Source organism: Bidens hawaiensis, unplaced genomic scaffold, assembly GCF_021521415.1.
Source record: "Bidens hawaiensis isolate Kalapana, Puna unplaced genomic scaffold, B.hawaiensis_p1.1 tig00005567_1, whole genome shotgun sequence".
NCBI classification, from domain to species: domain Eukaryota; kingdom Viridiplantae; phylum Streptophyta; class Magnoliopsida; order Asterales; family Asteraceae; genus Bidens; species Bidens hawaiensis.
In genome coordinates this window covers 305278-313919 of record NW_027491360.1, presented here as the reverse complement: position 1 = coordinate 313919, position 8642 = coordinate 305278, and the positions used below count along the sequence as shown (strand labels likewise).

Here is an 8642-nt window from a genome sequence, read left to right as displayed (position 1 = left end):
TTATCACTTAGGATAAATGTATTAACAACACATCGAGTATGCACACAGCCCCGAAAACATAACAAGGAATGGGGCTAGAAACTCACCTGAATTCTGCTTCTTTTTCTGATAGCTGTAAATCCCTTCTCTATCTGAGCTCGGCTGACTGTACAAGTTACACGTATCAATACTCGTCTGATCTAATCTGGTGGCCTAGTATTAGCTTACTTTAACTTATCTCTTGATAATTTATTTTCTAATCAAACTTGGCTTTAGGCGAAGTTAACCCTCGGGCGAACTTGGCTTCAGGCGAAGTTAAACCTCAGGCGAACTTAGCTTTAGGCGAAGTTAAACCTCAGGCGAACTTAGCTTTAGGCGAAGTTAAACCTCAGGCGAACTTATCATCAGGCGAACTTAAACCTCAGGCGAACTTGTCATCAGGCGAACTTAGCTTGCAGGCGAAGTTCATCAGGCGAACTTAGCTTGCAGGCGAAGTTCATCGCTTGAAGGCGAAGTTGCCCAGATGAAGGCGAAGTTGCCCAGATGTCCGCTGTTTCGGTTTCTGATCAACATTTCGGGCGATTTTAACACCCTTGTTAAGGTTCAATACCACCCACTACACTTCCCGACCATATTCGGTCGTTTATACACTAAAAGCTCGGATCTTTAAACTTCCAAGATCAAGAATCATACCTTTTGAGCTTGTTTGGATCTCGTTTATCTTGGTATCACCACTAATCTTTCTCTCTTACCCGGACCTCGCTCGATCCTTCCTTCTTTCTCGGCCCGGCTGGCGGCGGTTTGGGTGCTTGGTGTGTGTGTATGTGTGTGTGGAGTGTGCTTGGATAAAGATAGAGTGAAGATATTTTGGGGTGTTAGGGTATTTATATCCCTGAGATCCCATGGACCGAAGGCCCATTTTCATTTAACCCATCCTAATTAATCCAAGTCCATAACCCACATCCATTACCCAACGCTAGCCCGACCCATACCAACTCCTATTCTATTATTTATTTCCTGATAACCCGGGTAAACTTTCTCTCTATTATTAAGTAACAAAATTAATATTATCTTGAAATTTCGGGATGTTACAAGTGAATAACTTTATTATAAAGAATCGTTTGTGAAACAAATTTTATTTAATTAATTTTGTAGTTGTACGTTTACAGGTACTTATACGAGCAAATCAAGAATGGACCGATTCCAAATCGTGGAATATGGTTTGTGACAGCGACTGCAACCATGACAGATGATTGTAAATCGAGATCCAAACATATTGATGATTCAAGTAAAATAATTGCAGAACGATTAACTAAAAGAAACAACAATGACATTATCATAGTACCCTACAATCCTGGGTTTGAATTTTCAATTAAATTCTTGTTCGTAGATAAAATATAACTAAGTTGTTTAACTTTATTTGGGTTCTGAATTTTTTACCACTGGGTTTTAGCCGTGCTAGACATTAAAACTACTACTTGTTATTATCTGGATTCCTTAAGGCCTATCGATGTCAATCCGCAGCTGAGGCAAATTATCGATATGTAAGTTATACAAATTATTGAAACATTATTTATTATATTCTTTGGTATATCTCAAAATTTATATTGTAGCGCAATGATAGTGTACGCTTTAAAAATGGGAGCCAACATACGTATCAAAGTCAACTGGGTCAACAACAAGGTGAGTACTTAATTTCTTAAAACGGAAATTGAACTGCACGAGTTATTATCATATCTTATCTGAACTTCACGCGCGCGCTAATTTTATCTGCACGGGCGGGCAGATTTGAACCGGACGCGCACGTGTTGATCTGATTCGGGCTCGCGCGCTGTTCTGATCTGCACGCGGGCTATTCTGATCTGTGCGTTATTATGATCTGCGGGCTGTTATGATCTTGTATTATCATTTAATCATAATCTGTAACTTTGAATATGTTATTCTGTAGTGTCCAACTCAAACGGGAAGTATAGAGTGCGGATATTATATCTTAAACTTCATGAAGGAGATAGTTCGTGACGGACTTGACATACTCGTCAATAACAATGTAAGTGTAATTTACTCTTTTGCTTATTGGTTTGTTTTGGTCGAATATGTTTTGACCCGACCAATTTTGTAATGAATTTTTTTTCTTCTTAGGTTGATGGAGGCAAAGAGGTATACACAGATGCGGATCTTGACGAGGTTCGTGAAGAATGGTCAAGCTATGCGGTTCAGTTTGTTTTTCGAGAATGATTTTTTGTATTGGCTAAACAAATATTTTTTGTAACATTTTGATGTAGGATGCTTAATTAAGAAATGAAATGAAAGGTTTATTTTGTATAATTGTGTCATTAATTTAAATATTAGTATGCATAATAAATAATAAAATAATAAAATAATTTTTTTTAAATAATACCTTGACTCGCAAATTTGCGTGTTATAAATTACAGTCATAAAAGCAATTCATAAATGAGAGTCATAAATGTAAGTCATAAACGTGAGTCATGAAATATGAGTCATAAAGGCGAGTCATAAAATGTGAGTCATAAGTTATGACTCGCGAGTGCGAGTCATAATTGATTTATGACTGGGCTATCAATGACTCGCGTTTGTGAGTCATCTGCACCCATTTATGACTCGCAATACGAGTCATTAAAAGCCTTTTTTCTAGTAGTGGATTATGATTCATAATACGTGGAAACTAGAGGAAAAGAGGGTGCAAAGAGACGACGAAGAAAGAGTGTGGGCCGTGGAGAGAAGACGAGCATGGGAAACGCAAACAGAGATAGAGGGTTAAAGAGACGACGACAACAGTTAAGGTTCCGCTGTTGCACGACGAAGAAGATGAACTCGGGTTCGATAATAAAGGCAATCATAAGGTTAGACGATAATGAGGACGAGACTCTATAGCAAACTAGACACTACAATCCCAACCTCTGGCGACCTAGCACGACTTCCAGTGAACATCGGTTTTCCGATGAAGTTCACCTCAGTTTAAAACCACACATTTCCAGTAATAAACCAATGACTTCAAGGCCCGAACCTTCTAAGAAAGGGTAAATAGGAGATCTGGAGTTGATTTCCGGCCAATTAAAGAGTTATCCAATAACCAAGTCGGTTTTTCGGCGATCAATTACCATTTCCGGTGAGTTGCGTAATTCCAGCGAAGGGTTGTAACATAGAACAAAAGGCTTCCGACCACAACATCAAGGCTTGGAAGGGTTTCTAGTTAATCTAGTCATTCAGTTTTCGAGCAAGATTGATAACCCAAGGTCCACCACGTTAAACCGAGTTCATTCCTTCAATATTTTGATTATTCTGGTGATGTTCACCTCGACAATAGCGGCCGGTGGTCGATAATGCTATAATTGCGGAAATTTATGGCAATACAGATTGTGAGATGGTCCGAGCACGGGTCAACAAAAGTAAACAGGGCTAACGGCTGTCAACATGGTGGTGTCGTGTAAGCATCAACCTAATGGAGTTAACCATCCGTAGTCGTGGACGGTTGGAAATAAGTAAACCTTTTGTTGGGATCGCCACCAGTAAGTGTTAAGTTTGAACTGTTATTTGACAACACGACTTAGTTGGGAATATTAAAACCAACTTTCTTGTTAGTAGGGGTGTACACAGACCTAACTGGACCGGACGAGAGCATGTATGTGTCCGTCTGTTAAGCTTTTGACTGACAAACGGACGGTTCATGAACACTCTAGCGAACGAAAATTCATGTCAGTGTCCATCCATTAAGAAATTAAGTTTGTCTGTGTCCGTCCTTTAATATTGTAAACAGCTGTTAATTGTCACACCCCCGTCTAGGGCCTAGGAGCGTGACCCATAAGTTGGTATCGTAATTATAATTAAATCAGAGTTACGTTTATTTGCGGAAGACTTATAATTCTTTAAGGATCGAAAATGTAATATTTTTATATATATATATTCAAAAGATGGGAATCATATAAGTTTGAGTTAACAAAATGTTTACATGTTTATAATTTACAAACCACCATACATTTTAAGTTCACAAAAAGAATCCGAGCCATCGGATATATCAATGTGCTTCGACACTCCAAGCGCTAAACTTGTTCACCTGCAAAATGTAATAAAATACGTCAGCAACGAATTCTGGTGAACACGCTGACACAAAACAACTTCTTTACCCCTAGAGACTACGTCTGCCTCGGCCCAACGTGGCTTAGAAATAACAAAGTCAAATAACACATTATAAACTAGAGCCTCTACACTAGGTCACCTCACAAACACCGCAGCGTTTGACTTAGTTAAGTACCCGTAAATATACACAACGGTCGTACTCCCTGCAGGAGAGCGTCCTACGACCATGGGTGGTGCGATCATGCCCATACATCGCATAGTACCACCTATGTAAGGATCCAGACATATGTATACCACAGCCTCAGGGCTAGGTTCATACCCATAGTTATAACGGTTTTAGGAACACATAGTTCCTTGTAAACAATTTCATATAACAAGTTTGAATCATTTGAAAACAAGTTTAAAAGTTTGGGGGCGTATTCACCTTATCTCTTTAGGATCGGCTTCACTCACCATCCAAGGGTCTTTCCCTTTCTTTATCTCGAACCTATAGTTACGAGTATAAATATTTGTTAGTCGGATACACGATCCGGCTTGAGACCTTTAGTCTTATATCTCAATCCTCGATTGAACCTTTAGCTCAATTCTTATTTACTTGAAAACCTCTTGTTTAAAAGTAAATTATAAACCTTTAGTTTATATAAAAACCCGACGTTTCTTCTTCTCTAAGAAACGTAATCTTTTCTTTTATTATTTAAGAATACTCTTTATTCATTAAATAATATTTTCATAACAAAGAATATAATCGTATATACTTACACACATATATATGTATCACAATATTCAACAATCAAACTTTCATTTGTTTCTTTGTTATGTTTTCTTTTATCGAGGTATCGAGTATATCCTCGACTTAAGGCTTAAGCCTTGAATATAATATTAAATTCTATTGAATTCGATATTACGCCTAACCTTAGTGGCGTACCGAAATCCTAAGGACTTGAGCAGCACTCTGACGCCGCTTTACTTCTCGATCGTCAAACGATTATGCCAAACTTTGATACTCGTTGACACGTTTATCGAGATTCATTGCCATTTCAAAAACACCTTCTTGGTATGTGGGTGGAGGGTAGCACCAACTCTAAGGAAACAATGATATACAAACGAGATTCGAGGCACGCTTATCGAGGAATTCGTGGCACGTTTTACGAGGATTTTTAGAGAGAGAGTGATATTTATAGAGAGAGGTTAGAGAGCTGATTTGGGATGCTTGGACTGAGATCCCATGGCGCCTATTTATAGGCATTTTCTGGGCTCCCATCGCGGTACGCGATGGGTACTTCAGCATACCTATCGCGTACTGCGATAAAGGTCTGCTGACGCACAGCTTAGACCTGCCACGTGTCGACACGTGGCAGGCACTGCTCCACGTGGCAGCAGTGTTTCCACGTGGTGACATGTGGCAGCACCTAGTGCCACCTGTGCCACGTGGCACACGTGTCACACATTGTCAGACTCCCCATCGCGGTACGCGATGGGTGTCTCTTCTGACTCATCGCGTAGCGCGATGGGTCAGGAAAACAATTTTTTCATTTTTAACCCTCAAGTTTGGATTTTGGAAATTTTAGTCCCTATACTTTGAAAAGTTGATACTTAGAACTCGAAATTTTCACGGTGTTACATCCTCCCCACCTTGAAACAAATCTCGTCCTCGAGATTTCTATACTCGAACAAGTGTGGGTATTTTCTTTTCATTTTCGATTCGAGTTCCCAAGTATATTCGGGCCCTCTACGCGAGTCCCATTTAACTTTCACAATTTTCAAAGTTTTTCTTTTCAATTTCTTTGTTTTCGAATCTTCAATTTTAATTGGACGTTCTACAAATTTTAAATTTTCGTTTATTTCTACGTCTTTCAATGGCATAGCCAAAGATTTATCGGTCAAACACTTACGCAGATTCGAAACATGGAATACATCATGTATTCCTTGCATTTCCTCGGGCAATCGCAAACGGTATGAAACATTGCCGATTCGTTCGAGTACCTCAAAAGGTCCAACGAATCGAGGACTTAACTTTCCTTTCTTACCGAAGCGAACAACGCCTTTCCAAGGCGAGACTTTTAACAAAGCCTTATCACCGACATTAATTTCTAACGGCTTACGACGGACGTCAGCATAACTCTTTGACGATCACGCGCCGTTTGAAGCCGTTCTCGGATTTGGTGTATCTTGTCGGTGGTTTCTTGGATGATTTCGGGTCCAGATAATTGATTATCTTCAGTTTCAGACCAACACACGGGCGTTCTACACTTACGACCATATAATGCCTCAAATGGTGCGGCTTGAATACTTCTGTGATAAGTATTATTGTACGAGAATTCCATTAGGGGTAAGTGGTCATCCCAACTTCCACCTAAATCGATCACACAAGCTCAGAGCATATCTTCCAACGTTTGAATCGTCCTTTCACTTTGCCCGTCGGTTTGTGGATGATAGGCAGTGCTCAGGTTCAACTTCATACCAAGAGCTTGTTGGAAGCTTTTCCAGAAATGAGACGTAAAACGACTGTCTCGATCAGATATTATAGACAGTGGTACTCCATGTAAGGCGACAATGTTGTTCACATAAATACGCGCTAGTCTATCCATTGAGTACGACTCATTGATGGGTATAAAGTGTGCGGACTTCATTATTCGATCCACAATAACCCCAATAGCATTGTGTTGTCGAGTCGTCTTTGGGAGTTTGGTTATGAAATCCATGGTTATTAACTCCCACTTTCATATGGGAAGGTCGGGCTGCTGAAGCAATCCCGAAGGCTTTTGGTGTTCAGCCTTGACTTTTAAACACGTCAAACATTTCGCAACGTGCGAAACAACATCCCTTTTCATTTCATTCCACCAATAGTTCGTCTTTAGATTATGGTACATCTTATCACTTCCGGGATGCATCATGTATTTCGACTTATGAGCTTCGCTCAAAATTTTCTCACGCAACTCTCCAACGATTGGTACCCAAATCCTATTACCGAGTCTAAGGATACCATCGTCACCTTTGACTAACGAGTCAATGGTGTCGTTGCGTTTTTCATCGGCGATTTGGTTTTCATTGATTGCTTGAGTTTGAGCGATTTGATTTGTTCAATAAGATCAATTTGAAGTTCTAGCCGCAATGCTCGAACTCTTTTTGGCTTTTCGTGCTCTTTACGACTTAAGGCGTCAGCCACAACGTTGGCTTTGCCTTCATAATATGCAATCTCGCAATCATAGTCGTTGAGCGTTTCCATCCATCGTCGTTGGCGCATGTTGAGCTCCTTTTGATAAAAAATGTGTTTTAAACTTTTATGATCAGTGTACACGGTAAATCTTACTCCATAGAGATAGTGCCTCCATATCTTAAGTGCAAAGATTATGGCGCCTAACTCTAGATCGTGAGTCGTGTAGTTCTTTTCGTGTACTTTGAGTTGACAAGAGGTGTAGGTGATTACTTTCTTGCGTTTCATCAGTACGCATCCCAAACCCGAGTGAGATGCGTCACTAAAAACTACAAAATCCTTAGTACCTTCTGGCAAAGCCAAGATAGATGCTTGGGTAAGTTTTTGTTTAAGTATATCGAACGCCTCTTGTTGCTTCGTTCCTCATTCATACTTGATATTCTTACGAGTTAAGGAAGTTAAGGGAACGGCGATACGAGAAAAGTTTTCGATGAACCTTCGATAGTAGCCGGCCAAACCTAAGAAACTTCGAATCTCAGTTGGCGACTTTGGGACCTCCCACTTAGAGATAGATTCAATCTTAGCGGTGTCCACTTGAATACCGTTAACGTTGATGATATGACCAAGAAATTGCACCTCGTGCAACCAGAACTCGCATTTCGAGAACTTGGTGTACAACTTCTCAGTTCTAAGAATTTCAAGTAACGTTCGAAGATGAATTTCATGATCAGCCTTAGACTTAGAGTAAATAAGTATGTCGTCGATGAATACGATAACAAATTTATCCAAGTGCGACTTGCAAATACGCTTCATCATATCCATGAATGCAGCTGGAGCATTAGTGAGTCCAAACGGCATGACCGTGAACTCATAATGTCCATACCTTGTTCGAAACGCGGTTTTCGGAATATCTTCGGTCTGAACTTTGAGTTGGTGATAGCCGGAACGAAGATTGATTTTTGAAAAATAGCTAGCACCTTGAACTTGGTCGAAAAGATCATCGATACGAGGGAGTGGATAACGATTCTTGATTGTGACTTATTCAACGCACGATAATCGATACACATACGCATGGAACCATCCTTCTTCTTGACGAATAGAATTGGCGCTCCCCATGGCGACGAACTTGGTCGAATGAAACCTTTCTCCAATAACTCATCGAGTTGTTTCTTTAAATCTTTCATCTCGGTTGGCGCTAAACGATACGGAGCTTTGGCGATCGGAGCAGTACCGTGAATAAGATCAATCCTAAACTCTACTTCATGATCGGGAGGGATTCCAGGAAGTTCATTAGGAAAGACGTCAGAAAAATCAGAAACAATAGGGACGTCTTTGATTTCTTTTGGTTTTGACTCTTCAGTGACGTAGGCCATGAATGCGAGGCATCCTTGATTCAAACATTTGTTAGCCCTAA

General features: G+C 40.1%; 1 long non-coding RNA gene across 1 annotated transcript; it reads left to right on the top strand.

The window, feature by feature from the left end:
* The first annotated feature begins 1503 nt into the window (after positions 1 to 1503).
* Positions 1504 to 2284, top strand: LOC143630093 (uncharacterized). The gene is made up of 4 exons (XR_013153099.1): positions 1504 to 1523; positions 1593 to 1662; positions 1928 to 2026; positions 2119 to 2284. It is a non-coding gene; the product is annotated as an uncharacterized LOC143630093 (long non-coding RNA).
* Positions 2285 to 8642: the final 6358 nt, after the last annotated feature.